The sequence below is a fragment of the Aulonocara stuartgranti genome (genome assembly GCF_965226115.1).
Source record: "Aulonocara stuartgranti genome assembly, chromosome: 15".
In the NCBI taxonomy this organism is placed as follows: domain Eukaryota; kingdom Metazoa; phylum Chordata; class Actinopteri; order Cichliformes; family Cichlidae; genus Aulonocara; species Aulonocara stuartgranti.
Window position 1 is genome coordinate 40,498,278 of NC_138951.1, and position 16,035 is coordinate 40,514,312.

The following is a 16,035-nucleotide window of genomic DNA, read 5'->3' on the forward strand; positions in this document are numbered from 1 at the left end:
TGTATATTTTACATGTGTAATTTGTTATCCAGTTACCGGTGCTTCATGTTATTTTAAATTAGACAAGTTAATTCAGTTAAGTCTGTTTTTTGCAAGTTCCTTTATTTAAAAATTATAGAAATTCATTTGAATATTATTAAGTAAAACTCTGTAAAATTATCATTAATGCTTTTTTACTCCGCTCACTACAGGCAGTCGAGCTATGCAGTGCACGGTGAAGTAACATATTTTTTGATGTCTTTCAGCAGCTCTGACAGAAATAAAAATGATCACCGGGAAAGAAAAAAATATTTATGTTCCTGAAAGTAATGAGCGTTGTAGAAAATGTATTTACTGTTACATATTAAGCCATCCATCATTACCTAGACAGGTGTATACACAAGTCTGCACACTAAAAGATATTAAAAGTCTTTACATATAAAAACCTCTTTGTCCAGGATGAAAATTTGTATTTCACCTACTGTTGTCTTTCATGAAAATAAATTGAGTGGAAATCCGCTTCCAAGGTTGGTCATTACTGGGCCTAGGTAGAGTGATTTCATGGCAGCAGATTGGAAAATGGCCCTTTGTAGCAACTCCATTTACATAGAGAAATGCTGATGGTTCACAATAGCAAATGTGCCATAGTCGACAGCAAGCTGCTCTGCCCGTTGTCTTTCACTGACACTTGATAGTAGTGCATGTACAATTATGCATAATGCACTAATGGCGGTTTCTCATAACTGTCAGAGAAGCTGTGGGTAAAGTGTTTCCTTTGCAGACAACTTGATGCTAGGTCTACCGCCGGCACGTTTTGATTCTGCTGACGCCAGTACCCTTGACAACAAAATAGCATTGTATCAGCTGAACGCCTGGCTCGGCCATCCTTGCAAAGTTATTGAAAAAACTTTGAAATTGCTTATTGAGAATGCAGTGTCACAACTTTTCTGTGATTGTTTGACTGTAAAAGAAAATCTCAGTAGTGAGAAAATGAACGCCGCTCTGGTATCTTGATGTTAATCTGCGGCATTATCAAATCAAAGTTAAAAATCCTTGTTTCATCAGACTTGAAAGGTGGCGCTTCTGCAACCGGGGGGAGCGAGGCAGACATCAGCACAACGTTAAAGTATTTATGGAGATATATATTTCATGCTGACTGGTCCGTAAGGATTACAGCGGGACACATTCATGGGGAGAAGCAACCATTACAACAACAAGCTGATGAAAAATTGATTATGTTTTCCTGCTTAACTCTGTTAACTATGTCAGGAGGTAATTAGTGACAACAGTTATGGTTTAAATTGTACTGAATTGTTCAAAAATGTTGTCAGCAATTAAAACACGAGCTGTCCTGTAGGCATAATGCAGTCAATCTGTTTACTCTACAATATAATTAGTACTTTGGAAATTCTATAACTCAAAATCTTTATTACTTAAATCAGTTTTGAGGGTTTTCTTAATATCAGTTACAATTTCAGAATGTAAATCTATTAAAAATCCTTACAGTATTTCTGAATACAAACTACTTTAAACCCACTGGGAGTGGATGTCTTACAGTGTTACTTGCAGCTTGGAAAATTTAGTTGAAAATCTATAACAACTGAGGCGTCTTTGCATTGTATATATATTGTTTTTCATGTCCATGGGGAAAAGTAGCAGTTTGCATATCTGCGATTTAGATACTTGATTCTTTGTTTCGTATTTACATAATCTGTGTCATTATTACAAAATAAACTTTTCTACTGCTTTAATCAGAGTGTTGGCTACAAAGTAGCAAAACTCTGACGTTTAGTTAGTTCCGCTCTGCCAAATCCCAAACAAGTACAAATGTAGTGGCATTGAGCAGGTTTCACTTAATTCAAAAGTTACATGTCGAGCTCTTGTTTCTAGCAGGGAAACAATGTTTTGCTTGAGCGTAAAGGAATTCATGTGGGATTCCGAGTGTTTTAATCATTGACACAGGAATTTACTTGCCAGAGTGTCGTGAAGTCAGCTGTCGCGCTCTGAGCGGCATTGTCACAAAATCACTGAATTAGAAAGGCTAGTTCAACACACTGTGCTCCTTACAAGTAAATCCTATTTATTTATTCTGGGCCTCCCTTTGAGTCCATCTCCAAAATCACACAGAAAAACTCTGGGGGTGTGATGTTTCTCAATAGTTTCCACTCCACTGTTCGCAGTTCAAATGAATTTCTCTGAAGATTTATTCTTTACAGCTAATCACTTGTTACTTGGATCGAAGGAGTACAGTAAGTCACACTTGCTTGCACTTTACAGAAAAAGAAAATAGCCATCACTGAGTCACTGCTTGGCGTGAGGTGATTCTGTCCAAAGTGATTGGATTTCAGAGAATCTCTCCCTGAAATGTATAAGCACCTCATTGCTTTTTAATTCAAGATTAACGTTTCTTTTTCTCTCCGAGTCCAAAGACCAAGTTTTAGCTTGTGCTCCCTTTGTCTGCTCTCCGTCTCCCGCTTTCTACCTAATATGTTTTGCTCGTTCAGTACCATCAGTTACACGTCTGCCAAACATCACACGTCGTCAACTTGCTCCCAATGACATCCCACTGTTCTGACCATTGATTGGCAGGTCAAGCAGCGAGCGCAAGCAGGAAATCAATAGCAGAGGACCTCTAGACAGTACAGGGGGAGTCTTCAAGGAACTGGCCCACTGGACACTGCCAATCACCAACCACAAAATGTAAGGCCAGCCAGCCATGAACAAAACCTATCTCCAGACAGAAAGACCAGCTTGGAGAGAAGATGGATTTATGTTTAGGGCGAAGTTTCTCCCAGAGTCCAGGGGGAGGAAAGAAGGACAAGCAAAGTTTTCTGGAAATATATTTGCATTACTTATGCTCATTCATATGCAAAAACTCAACTGGGATCTAGGACCTTTGGGATTTGGCATTACCAAATGTAGGCTCTTTATCTTAACATGCAGTTGCACCAGGTCTGACAGTCTAAGCATGACAGAGCAAGCTTATTAGCATCTAGTCAGCCATTTCCAACCACTGGAAGCATCGGAGATACAAGTTTATATACTGCTATATTCACCCTCTAGATCCTTAAAATATGGCCTGAGGGACCCTTGAGGCTTAGAGGAGTTGTGCTTTGTCCTCCTTGGTGATGCTTTTCTTGCTTTTCTCAGACACGCTTTTAGGTGCGGTTGGCGCATCACCCAAACAAACTCTCATCTGACAGTGGTGACAATAATTCAAAAGTAAAACCTGGTAAATGTAGCATTTATTTTCAGTTCATTAGAACCCCCGCACCCCAAATTGGTATTTCAAGAAAACATTTGCTTCTCTGGGGCGCATTTCTTCTAAACCGTTAAACCCGAGATCTACCTGAGCCTCTTCTTCTTCTTGTCCTTCAGTTGCTGAGTGTTGGTTGTGTTCCACTACCCTAGCAGTTTTACCCTCGTTCACCTGCCTTACAATCAGTGACCTTTGAACTTGGTCATTTATCCTGCTACTCAAAATATATTGAGATGATTCATTGCGTACAGCCCTCAAGGGTGTGAACTTGATGAATCGATAGAATAAAGAGCATCATATGTACAGTTTCAGCAATATTTAGGCTGCAGGTAAAGTAGATATTTGAAAAATTAAAAATGCCATTTATTCCCAGCTTCTGTGACGCATGGGACAATTAAATATTATTTCTCTGGATGTAAGGTGTAATTATGTGCTCATACAAAATACTGGATCTGGCAGTCCTGTGATGTTTGTTGGGGTTTTTTCTTTCTTTCTTTAAGGAGAGGTTTACTCCTTCAGAATAAGAATAGAAGTGACCTTGCTTCTGGGCCCTGGCAGTCGGTGAAACATTTGAACACATTTCAACTACTGTCACCTTGGGTCCCCGCCATGCTCCTGCTCTTCACAGTGCAGCCGACACAAAAAAAGAAAGAAGGGGGGGGGGGGGATGCATTTCCATGGTAACCACTGGAATTAAAAATGCATCAAAACTTCACAGTGCGAAAGGAGAGTGGCAGCAGAAAGGAGCAATGACAGCATGTTCTCTACAGATGCCTGACGGAAATGTACCACATTAGGGCAATGCACTAAACAATTGCTCCTCACATGCACGGGCTGATGTACTAACAATCACATACACGTATCACCCTCACCTCACCTCAACAATGGAACTGCACTCAGCATAAATTCTGCTGTTGCTGACAATGGCTTCTCGACGGTCTCTGCCCATCTTTTTACGATCTCGTGTATCTACAGTACTTTCCTAATGCTCCCTGGATAGATGTGTTCTGAGCTCTTGCCTTCACCCAACATTTCAAATATGGATGTTTGTGAAATGGACTGGAATGAAATGGAAAAAGAGCCTCTGTCTTGTTTCCAACACTCACCATTTCCTTCTCTTACTTCTGTTTCATTTGCCTCCTCTCACACTCTCCTCGGAGATTAATGATGAAATGACCAGCGTTTGAAATGATGTCTTCCTTCGCGCTCATGACTGTTCAAGACAGGGCGATAATAGCGACAGACAAAGAGGTCTGACTTTGTGGGCGAAGCTATTTATGGTGCAAGGCTGGATTTCTTGCAGTGGAAATGTTCGGTTTGGGATTGACATTATTACACCAGCAGAGAGTGCAGGTCATTCAGGAAAGACTTATTTATTCACACCTAAAGTTTCAAATTGATGTGTATTTTTTTAATATGTTTAATGTGTTTTGAGCTTGTCATGTATTTTAAATAAATGAATAAATATTAATGTTATGTTTTGAAATGTACTTTTAAAAGAATATCTAATGGTCATTTAGAAATAAGAAGAAAAGTGCTTCATCCCACTGAATCATTTTATTTACCTTATTTCGTTCAAAGTTTTATCCTCACTTATAACTAATGATCGTTTGAAGCAAATAAAGCATTTGCCATGAAATCTTTCGGCAGGAGCTCGAGTATCTGTGACACGGCTTGAAATACGCTGCATACACACTATTTCCCTGTTTCTTATATAAAATATAATTGAATGTCTTTGTCTCCTCGCAGTTAATTACAGTAGGTAAATAATTTAAAAAGTAAGACATACTTGAGCAATTATTCACTGAACATTAATCAGAACAATCTTTGTACCGTCCTTGTTGTTTTGCAGATTTCACAAAGTTACACAAAATTACACAGCTCTCATTTGCTTCATTTACCATTAAGCAGGGTTTTTCATTTTAAGGGAAAACTGCAGCTGTGTAATCAAAAGCATCTAAAGCACACAAGTGCCATGGTGTGACTTTACAATGTATCTTCTTTTCTTCAAAGACCAGAAAGACACATTATGAATAAGAGTTTTCTTGTTGCAGACAAAGGATGCATTTAAAATGCATCGTCTTTTGCAGGTTTAAGAACCACTTCAAACTAATCTGGCATCAGGTTGTTGATATTGTTGAGTTTTGTCAACACAAAACAAAAGCAATAAATCAGACTGTGTTTAAAAAGTCTCCATTAAAGACTGAAAATATGCTAGTGTGGCACAAATGAAATAGTACGGTCAGCTATTCCATGGAAAATCAATTAGTGGGTAGCACCTATCTCAAAAGCAGCAGTTTTTGGCTTTTTGTACAAAACATTTTGAATGAATTCATGCAGCATTTTACCTTCATGTTATAAATATTTCCCAAGTCTGTGGCCCTGAAAATACAAAGAGCTGGGTCAAAATGTTGCATTTTTTTTAATTAGCTTTGTTTTCTCGCTATTTTTGAGCTCCCATAATTTCATAAGTATAGGAGATATCCAAATTTAAGTTCTGTTAAACGCTCTAATCAAATTAAATTTCACCCACTCCAGACTGAACCACTTATTTTGGTTCAGCAGGATTTTTCTATAACCAACTCTCACAAACAATATCAATAAATATGTGACAGTTTCAAAAGAACATGCATTTTATTGTATGTTACCTGCAATAATGCATTTAAGTTCTGGTACATGGGATGGTTCGTGCTTTTTTAGTAAAGGATAACATTTTAATGTGTGCATTCTGGGTGTCTTTATGAGGTTCACATCAACACGTGCATACATATTGATAGAAGAGTTACCTTGTAGCCATCATTCACAGTTTTTGAGAGAGTTGATAGAAAGAAGCATGCAAAAATAAAAGGTAAATTTGACTTGATTAAATATACTAAAGCTGATTCAGAGGGTACCAGTACTACACTGCAACCACTACTACGGCCTGAGCTTTAATACGTCTTTGATGAATGATTTGGCCACGAGACAAACACCTCACAAATGAAGTCACACAGACAAGCCACAGACATCTCACAAACCGGCGCTGACACCGTGATATTTTGGTGCTCTAGCCAAGATATTTCCCTCTTCTTTGCTTTCACTTTGGCTTTGGAGCCACATTTTGCCGGTCAAGCAGAAGAAAACACTTAACGGCTTCTTATTTTTTGCTCCTGGCACTTAAAAAGGAAGTGGAGAGACAGATGAGTTTATTTTACTGAATAGAAATACATAAAGTTCATAAAGTACTGCTACCTTCGCCATTTCCCGTGTCTGTTTATTTCGACTTTGTGCCTTGAGGACACTGCTTGGAAATATGAAGTCACTTAGTTTAAAGTAAGAGCTTGGGGACAAACATTTTCAAGACAGTGGAGTGAAAAATTAGCATTTTACTCTTGTGGCCTTCATCACTGAGATTTGGTCACCTTGTCTCGACTTTTAGTGAGTTTTAAAGTTTAAAGACAAAAAACAGTGAAAGAAATATAATTGTTACTGTATATTTTCTTCAGCATTCATTTAGTTCATGAAATAAAAAAGTACTTTTTTTCTTTAATATTTAAAGAAAATTCATAAAACATTTAATGTTATAAATTGGGGAAAAAGGCCCCTGCATATTTGGAAGACCAGCAACTGAAACTGATGCTATTAGCTTAAAAAAGTGCCTAAAATTACTTGAAAATCCAGTTAATTGCGCTTTTTGTTTTTAATTTATTTATTGCTCATTTATTTATTTCGCCACAGATTGAACTGACTAATCAATCTGTGGTGACTCTATACTGGACAACATTGTTAACCAGTGTTATTAAAAATGCTTAAATATTGCGTAAAGACATTATGTCATTATCGCTGTGTTAAGTTGTATCACAACAATGGTAGTGTTAGTGCATTGTTAAAGAGCAACTTGATTCAAAGTGTGCAAATAGTTTCTGCAACTTAATTGGCCATGTTTATTAATAAGTCAAAAAAGCATTGATTTTGACAGGAGGGTGAGCTTCTTGCTGTGCGATAGCTAGACCTCATGCTGTTTCCTGCAAGCAGGACTCTTGCTGTGTAGCAGTGATTGCAACATATCCTTGTGATTACTGTCAGTGAATGTTATTAGGTGTTTTCTGATTGGGCTTGCCTAGGCTGCAGGGTTCACTTTACAAGCTTCATGGGAATATGCAAAGTGCTTTAGCAAGTAAACTCCATCTTAAATACAATGCTGCTGCAACAACTGCTTTGCTTTTGTGGGCATAATTTGACACAGATGCTAGCTCTGTCACAAAGGCAGTGGAAAGAACATTAGCGATGGAAAAGCCGGCATGTCCCTTCACCGTAAGACAAAGTTGTTTGAGGTTTGTGGTGTAATCACCAAGGGATGCCACTTGATTTTTTTCTATACATTTGCTGTTTTTCTCAGTCTTTAAATTGCCTTTCCGATACGAGTATGGAATCACTGGCATATGTTGGTGCACGCTCCTTTAAAATGTGCCTTTCTTTAGAATTATTTATTTGTTTTGGACGATGGCGCCTTGATGGCCCTGCCGCAAAAAAGGCGCATTTAGTCTTCCTTTGCTCCTCTGCAGATTTACCAACATCCACACCAACAACTTATTTCATCATACTATAGTTTGAGCATAAGGTAGGTCAAGAAGTGGGATTTATGGTATCGTTCCAGGTGATGCGGTTCCACCTCCACAGGCAGTTCTCAAAGGACTGAATTCACAGTGAGGTATACACGAACCATCAGCTTCCCCCCATCCCCTTGTTCTACCTATGCGTCTTTTAAAAATGTGTTTCCCATCATTTAATAACTTCTATCCTCTCCCAGTGATCTGAGAATTAGCATTCAAGCATGAAGATGGAAAGCATTTTGCATGATTTCTACCTATATAATAGTATTACATGGGCAATTGTGGCTCTGACAAAATCAAATACATGTCCTTACCATCTTCCCGACTATCCAGTTTCTTTTTTACTTCCTATACATAATGCTTGTCATTCAGTCTGAGAGCAATTTAGCCCATTAGCTTGATGTTTAGAAGCCAAACTAAACCATATGCATCGACTCTTCAGCCTTCATATGAAACTGAAGGAGAATTTGTTTGTTAATAATGCGGGTAGTATTCCTCAGTGTTGGAAACGGAGCATCCCCAACTTTAACGCAAACAACAACAGGATGCATGGAGGGATTTTGCAAATGCTCATTGAGCAGGAGGAAACGTTTATGGAGATCCCTGCCAGGTCAATTTGCCAAGTTACGTTCAACAGTCTGAGCTCTGCAATTAGTCAGGTATTCATTCTACTATGGGTTTAAGTTACCATTAACTGTGGCAGGAGGTATGTACAGTTAAAAGGCCTGACTTAAAAATCCATTCCTCACAAGGTTGGGCTGTGCTCCTTTATGAAAAATACGAGCACTTTACAATGTAACTTCTCTGAGATCAGTGCAGTTGGAAACTGGTTTTGTGCAAATAAACTTGAATTGAAATGAAGAAACTCCAGAAAAGAGGGTTCAAAGGTAATTAAGACCAGAAAGCTTTATATAGTAAAAACAAAATGCACAATCAGTTAATGTATAGGGTCTCGCTTAACCATTTAATTAATGACATGTAAAAATGTGGCAGCGCTCTTGTGTCACAGCGACTGTGGACGGTCCTGGGTTTGATCTGCAGGCCGGCTGGGGTGTTTCCTCCCTGTGCCCGAGTGGGTTTTCTCTGGGTGCTCTGGCTTCCTCCCACAGTCAATAGGCCGTGATACACTGGTGACTTCTCCATAATGCATTCATCAGCTGGGATCAGCCCCCACCCTCTACAACCCTGAATTTAAAAAGTGCTTAACAAAAGTGTGATTGTAAAGTGAGGTAAAATTGTCATTACAGCTTATTAATAGGATGGGCAAGCATCCAGTTCTAAGTATGGTCCCAATGATTGCTGTTTGTCATTTATTGTGTGCTGTTACAGCTTTCTCAAGAATTGCATTACATTATATTTTTTCATATTTTATCTAATCTGTGAAAATCCTCAAAATATTTTTGGTCAATCATTGCCTAAACCACAGTCGGTAAACATTTTAATGACTTCATGGTAGATTAACGACTGATCCCAATTATTGCACTTTTGATTTGAGACCTCCCTTACTCAGGGGTTATTAAACTCAAGTGTTTTCTACCATTTTATCCACTTAATAGAGGCACTGAGCTAGTGTACAGTATATGGATTTGATGATCATCTCTATTAAACGTGGGCTGTGATAAACTATGAATAAAGACGTTTTCGTCTTGTCGTGAGTGGCCTCGTGATCGGGTTATTTGGGGAATAAAATGGATTTGCATGTTTTTGTTTGAGAGTCATGTGTCTCAAATTGTCCACAGAATCCAACACTGAGCATGCAAAGCATCTTTCCTGCGTCTCTGAATATGATCTCTGTGCTGCGTTCTTTATGTGAAGATTGTTTCTGTGCTACAGCCACAGTTGGAGCTTTCAGGTATGGAGTCATCAATCACCGGCCCTCTTCTGACGTTAACTTTTTTGTCAATGCCACTGTCTCCAGTTTGTCTGCAGACTGAAAGATTTGAGAGGCACTTTTTATTTGCACGCTTTTAACTCCGCCCAGCCGGGGTAATGGAGCTGGTTGTGTGCAAGCAATTAATGCAACCACAATGCCAAAAGTGGTGATTTGTCATACACCGGTGATACATAATCATTATATGGAATGTAACGCTGCTAAATTGCCCAGCCTTGGTTGATGTTGTGATTCTGTCTGTCCTCGGGTTTCTATGGTCTTATTTCCACACACACAAAAAGAGAAATGCACGAGCTGAACCACCGTTTCCTGTAATATGTTCTGTTTTTTTTCCTCTTTGTTCTTCATCTCTGCTTGTGTTTGTGTAAAGCAATATGCTGTTTAAAAAAATACCTTCGGCAAATATACTTAACCTTTTTGTCTCTTTGTCGCGCAGTTTTCCCCTTCAGACAACAATGTATATATAATTTAATTTGAGCTAGTGCGTGTTGTTTTGGAGTTTCAGACTGTCATCTGTTTTGACTTTATAAGCAACTGTGCTGCTAATTTATTGTTCCTCTAATTTTAACTCCCTGGACACTCTACCTCCTGTCTACTCTTGCCCTTATTATGAAGGCATTTCAATAGCAATGAAGCCCCTAGGCTGACAGCCATGAGATTAGTATGGATGTATTACCCCCTTGGGTGCCATACCCTGTAATAAGTTCCCCATTAATCGTGTCCGTTGGGGAAAATTTGTTTAGGCCTTAATTACATATCATTAAAATTGGTCTTGATTCTTTGAGATTTAAGCTTAGAATTAGACTGCACATTTTCTGCTTTCTTTGCCTTTGGCCATTCTGCAAATTTATGTTACTTTGCTTCCTGCACCAGTGTGATTTCTCGTGGACTAAATGATTGCATTTTCCTGTTTGTTTGAACACACTTGTTTTCATTGGCGTGTTAATTCAGAAATTAATTTTATTTTAATATTTTGGTCTCTTTGAAGTTCGTTTTGCTTGTTTATCGTGCGTAGGAGGAAACTCTATAAGCTATTGTGAGCGCAGGGCTCTCATTCTCCACATAATTCACAGTTTTATCAAGTTCAGGTAGTTCATATAGATACTAAACATATCTTAGATGCTTTAAAGGTTTACATTTCATTCTTCTATTTGCTGTGGGACTTTAAATCACACTACTGGAGCTTGAAGCTGAATCATGGTTATCATTAAATCCCCATTCTGTACCTATTCATCTGCTGCCCAGTTCAGATCTGACTCTAGCTGCAAGGTGCAGGACCGTGAGGGCTTTATGTTGCTACTAATCCATATCAAATGGTATGTGTTATACAGAGCGCAAATGCCTCCACCTTTAAAGCAGTGTCTGTTGGTGCGTTGCAACATTTTGAACAAAAATTCAGGGCCACCTACACATTACACCTAAAGAAAACCATGCTATGAAGCATTCTGATGTTTTTCATTCAGCAGAGTGATTCCGGCTTTTACGCCATACGCGTCTGGGCACTGGGCAAACCTGCTCGGGACCTTTGTGTGGACTCCGCGGCTCAGTAATACCACTTACAGTTGATGGTGGAATATGCAGGTGGGAAGAAAGCTTGCAAACTGAGTTGTTGTGATGGTGGCATCCTAATATAGTTCAGTTTGATTCAGTGAGCTCGTTAGAATGACACGTTCTGTCACAAATGACTGCATGGCTTGGTGCTTGATTTTATACATCTGTGGCAATGGCACCGAAACCACCTGACTATAGTGTACAGTATGCAGTTCGTGTAGTGCATGTTCACGTGCACGAGACCAAGCAGTGGCCCAAACTGTAAAATATTATCACCATAGAAAATAACTTAATGTCTTCATGCACACAACTTATAAGAGTAAGGTTAGTCACTAATCATTTCAGTATTTTCAGTAATTTAGGTAAAGTTCATTAATACATTAGCTTGAATAATCTTAATAAATGTGCCGTATTATCTCAGCATCATCTTATGTAAATGTCACAATAACCTTTAATAGGATTAAAGTTATTACTTGAGAGCATTACAGTAGATTGGCATTAGTATATAAAAACACATGCTAAGGAAGTTAGCTGCATCTTTCTATTGTTTTACCTGCATCACACATCACAGCCTGGTCATTTAATGCATATCTGATCCCGACCTGTTTGTTTGGACTCCAGGGAGATTATAGCTAATGAGGTAGCTGCTGTAGTACCTCAGTGTATGAGACCTTACACTGTGGCCTATGCTGTTCGTTAAACATAGCCAATAATAACGCCTTCAGTAGCTACAGTGCATAATGCCTGCACTTTCTGTTAGTATTTAGCATGACAGGGGAACTCAGACGGGATGACTGTACACATAACGAGCAGTCTGTTGAGCTGTCAGCAGTAACCTTTTCACAGCTTCATTCAGACACAGCCCACCTGTAGAGCTGTACTGCACGTGTTGTCTTGCCATTAATTTTTGGTTTATTTAAGATTCTGAGTCATAAAAGGCTTTTATTTAGCTGTTTTGAAATCTAAAATACATTTTAGGTTTCAAGGCATTTCATGCTGAGAGCTATGATGCACAAGTCCAAGCAAATAAAGAAGAAAATGTGGAGTTTTTGTGATCTGTTCAGGACAGATGGTTATTTATATTGGCCTAGTATGTGTTGTGCTTCCTTAGTTTGAAATACGGGAATGGCAACAGTTCATTGGAGCAACCTGACTCGATCTCCTGATGATTTATCAGACCACTGGGACCATTTGGGCTTGTAAAACATGAGGTGAAGCCAAGACCATTAAGCTATGTAATCAGCCATGGTGAGCTTGATCCCACACTCTCTACTTCAATGCATTTACGGTCCAAAGACCAAAGCACATACTTGTTGGTTGTTTCTACTACTCTGCAGCATTTCTTCTGTTTGCCCGAGCAACAATTTCCTCTTTTCAAAAGCTTGGCACATGTCCCTTTTTCTCCCCCCGTAATTGAGCATGTGTGGGAACTACAAAATTCCCCACAAAGACTTCTTTAATGCTTTTCCTCACGTTGGGTTTAATAGTGTTGTTTCAGTGTAATAACTCAGCACAAGAGATTTTGTATATCGAAGCAGCATTATGTTCACCACATGTGACTGTTCCACATGCTCCTGCTTGAACAATATTGCTTTCTCTAATAACAGCTAAATGCACCTTCCAGATTACCTCTGCAAGCTTCCATCAGGGATAAACACGTGAAAATTGGTTCACTGGTTCAGACTTAGTTAATATTCACACGGACTGGTTCGGCCCTGTGAGAGATTGTTCCACAAACTATTTTGCAAGAAGGTTTGTATTGACTGATTGTCCCTAATGATACCTCTTAGGCAGGCTGTTGTATTTGTAAGCAGCTAAAGGGTAGACATCTAACTGTAGATATGAGGTTTTTTTAAGGTTCATTACAGTAACATAATGGCTTAACTTTTGCAGAAAGACGTCAGGGCAATGGTAATTTGTCAAATAAGTTTTCATCTTGCCATACAAGATTAATTTCCATATAGCATGGTATTTCCCCCAAGACTTTACTTTTCAGTAAGCAAGCTCTAGGTCATAAAGGTATTCAGCTATACCAGGAACCAAAAAAAGGGGAAAATGCACATGTTATAGCTGTATAGGCACTCAGGCAGCCTTCACGTTTATGTCTGTAGAACTGCTTTTATGCTCCTTAAAAGAAACAAAAAGTAGGTCTTCATTACAGTCCCACTATATGCATTTGGCTTCTCTCACTGTGTAATTCTCAGTGTGATGCTGAGCTTAAACCTGGCTGTAAAACTTGCACCTTTATAGACAAAAACTGGATAAATATGTATGTTAAGCATACAACAATTACACAGTGACATATGCACAAAGCAGGGAAGAACAGAGTTTAATGCAGCTTTAATGCAGTCATGATGAAATTCTTTTTTCTTCAGTGGGGGCATTTTCCTTTTTTCCCCTTGTGTTGCACACATGATTCCCTGGGCTCGGTGTAACACTTCAGCTCAGATGTAAATATCTGCATTAAAGCTCAATTCAGTCTGATTAGCAGTGGAATTGTACTTAGCTGATTTTCCACTGCAGCCCAGACACGAGGTGATGCAGACATGTGGACGAATGTCCTCCTAATGTGCAGTGTCACCTTCGTGTTTCTGTGTACGATCCACCAAACTGATGAAGTGACAAATGATTTTGCACCAGCTTCAGCCGAAACAAAACAACAACATCATTTATATGACGATACATCTGTGAAACTGAAACCTAGACAACAGCGACATGTACTGTTTGTCGCAGCCATATATAAAGAATAAAATACAGGATTTTCTGTTGTTGATGGTTATGTTAAAGACAGCATTTTTCTTTTTCTTTTTTTACAAAAATGGTGTTCCAAGTGTAACAAATCAGCGAAGCGCCTCGCCCAGCACATTTTGCCAGTTCACAAGTACCTACCGTGGAGTAGGCTCCTTTTCTCCTCCAAAAACAGCCCTGAAATATGTCCCATAGTGGCAGCTCTTGAAGTTGCAAGAATGCTTTTTTATGAGATCTAAAACGTCTCTTTAGCTCCTGTGCTGAGAAACAGCATTTTAAAACAACGCAGTTACAACCAGGATTTCAGTATTCAGAGATTTGACACATTAGTTTTTTTCTAAGACGTCAGACGTCATCGTTTCTGTTAGGAACCGTTGCTGTTTTCAGTATAATTTACTGTTTTGGGTGGATTTTATTATAATGCCGTAGATGTGTACAGCCATTCAGTATGGTAGCGTGAAAGCTACCAGAAAATATGTGTTTGTGCCTCATGCATGCACGATCCAAACAGAATGTGAATCCTGCCCGTGAAAACATTTCTCCATAGTGCTTCTAGTGAATAAGACTGCAGTGTGACTTTAATAGTGCTGCAGCAGACACAACAACATACAAAACTCACAAATAATGCAGAGTGCTGTATGCCGTGTACATAACTGTACATTACAAGCGCTGTAGATATGTGAGATTTTAGAAAAGAGGATAGTGTACTTTATTTCAGCACTAAATTTAAATGCAACCATCCAATTGAACCAGTATCTGTTCAAATCACTCATCTAGATAAGACTAGAAGGCGCCATATTGTGCCCATTCATAGTCCAGCAAGTGTGATATCATTCATTTTAATCAGTGATAAAGCAGAAAGGAACCCAGACTGTACAGAAGACCGATAGTGGCTGTGGGAAAAAGCACACTGCAATCTCCAGTGGAGCCGTCACACTGGTAAACTAGAAAATTGAGCTTTCTATCGATGAGAGGTTGCAGTCTTTTCCTGACCGAGCGGTTTCTGTGCCAGCATCCAGCACGAAAGCATTTGAAAACTAAACAGTGGGTCACAATGAAACTTAAGTTCGAAAATAGTTTGTGATGTCACATGTGTGTGATTCATCATGAAATCTGAACAAGGAGCAAGAAGACCTCCACAGTTCTGCTGATCTGTGTGGCCGGAGAGCCGACCCACCGTCCTGCCTGGTTTACCTGTGTATGCTGCATCCATACTATAATTTATCTAGAGTGTCTGTGTTGAGGTTACATGTCGTCTTGATCTTGATTGCTTCGGTCTTTGTTAGAGAGAGCTTTGCTGCAAGAAACCTAAAAATGACGATTCCAAACACCATCATGTGCTCGTTTGATGGTGACGATAGCTGGATGGAGGAGTCGTGGCTGAATCGGGCTCACGCTTTTCCACGTAGGTATTATTTGTTTGGACAGGACTGTAAAGGGAATACGCTTGGCTAACCAGAAGTTCAAGTGTAAACACTTGATTTTACAGACCCCAGGGCAGACATCCTTTGACTAACATCTGGATATCACATCACATTCAATGCCGTGACTGTAGGAGAGCATCTGGGGCAGAGAAGTGAATGCAAACATTTCTTCTTTTATTTCGTTTTTTAATACCATGGCTCTTAAACAACAAGTATTAAGCGGCAAGGGTGGAAAGGTTTAGAGTAAGGTAAGTGACCATTATTATGATGTGTTCAAAACAACAGCATCACACAAAGTTCTGCTTTAGACGTTATCTGGTAGGTCCACATACTGAACTCTAAGCTGGCACGATCGCATGCTGAGAAATCACATAACTAGACCTGTTGCTGCGTGTCTGCATCTATTTGGTGCTTGCAAGTAGTTCGACTCTCCTACTGTGAACCTTTCCATCCTCTCCTTCCCCAGAATTCCTCCCTGCATGTCAACCATCTACTGGTCTTCTCTTTTCACTGTGGGAGGTTGCGGATCAGAGGAAGGAAGCCTTTTGTGGTTTGCTTTGAGCTGGAGTGCAATCCAAGACCTTATCAGTG